This window comes from Adiantum capillus-veneris, chromosome 27 (assembly GCF_014529385.1).
Source record: "Adiantum capillus-veneris isolate H3 chromosome 27, ASM1452938v2, whole genome shotgun sequence".
NCBI lineage: Eukaryota > Viridiplantae > Streptophyta > Polypodiopsida > Polypodiales > Pteridaceae > Adiantum > Adiantum capillus-veneris.
The window spans coordinates 57399705-57400976 of record NC_140957.1 but is presented as its reverse complement, the minus strand read 5'-3'; the positions used below and the strand labels follow the sequence as shown (position 1 = coordinate 57400976).

The 1272-nt window shown below is 37.9% G+C and overlaps 1 pseudogene; it reads right to left on the bottom strand.

Moving 5' to 3' along the window:
• Positions 1-565: 565 nt before the first annotated feature.
• LOC147422033 (enoyl-[acyl-carrier-protein] reductase [NADH], chloroplastic pseudogene) lies at positions 566-1272 on the bottom strand (annotated as a pseudogene).

The window sequence follows — 1272 nt, the reverse complement described above, 5'->3', positions numbered from 1 at the left end:
GGTGCTTTTGCCCGTCCATTGTACTCAGCTTTAAAACCATCTTTCTCAAATCGTAGTGCTGAGAATCAAAATCTTTGATAGGTTCAATGGATCATGCACCATTGCTAACAGTATGTAATTTCAATATGTAGTTTTGATCCTCTTGTGAGGTTGTTCTCTGGAAAGGTCTAGTAACATATGATAAATAATAAGTTCTGAGCTCTAAAAATTTCCATTGATGTAAGTAGCTACCACAATCTTGGATCAATACTAACATTGTGTCTGACCTAATAAAGTGGGCATCGTGAAATGCTAGTGTTTTTCTAATAACAATGAGAAATTATATTCATATCTTAGCTCAATGAGTGAGACATGATCTGATAAAAATCTTTGGGATCCCTTCTGCTTTAAGTATAAATAATAAGCTTTAATATACAAATACCTATAAACAGTCAATACTTTGCACAATCAATTAATATGTCTACTATATATATTAAGGAAAAATAATCTAAACAAACAGTACTCAATTGTACAAACCATTTATCAAATGAAAAATTCTGCATAAAATACATAACCATTGACGGGCCTAATCATGAATAATCTTTTATGACACAATATATGTGAGTGAAAGAAATGATCCACCAGCATTCATCAATAGGGACACATATGAGTAGCTAATTGACATTGAAATGGTAGCAAGGTAGCCACACCTCAAAGTTTCTAGTAGAGGTTTGGCCAGCACAGACCCATGAGCTAAAGAGCGCACCATAATATCTATGTTGCCCTAGCTTTGCTTTAGACTCTCAGCTACGTCTTGCACAGTCCACTTAGAGTGCCCTACATATCTCTAGTTACTTTCTATATCATAAAGAACATCATCTAAATTGTCAAATACAACATTGAGTGGCTAAACCTTGGCAATCTCCACGAGGGGACCATTTGGAAGCATGCGGGATGCATTATATTTTTCCCTCCTAAGGCTTGCTTCAAAATTATTCAGAGCAGGAACCCAGGTTCTCAAAAGAATCTCTGCTTTACTTGACATGCGAAAGCAGAGAGGTGGACAGTGGCTTGCTTCAAGGAAGTGGAGGTGTGAATGACCTTGGGGCCATGTCTAAGGAACTTGGACGGATCGGTGCCGAAGAAGGATGGCTTTCTAAAGAAAATTGAAATCAAGATTTGGAGTTGTAGTGACACAAACAACAATGTTAAAGCAAAGGCAACATTGCAAAGCTTGCAAGAGGAGAAGCCTGCAGCTACGGCAGTCTGGAGGTGGCACAGAGTGGAAGCCAT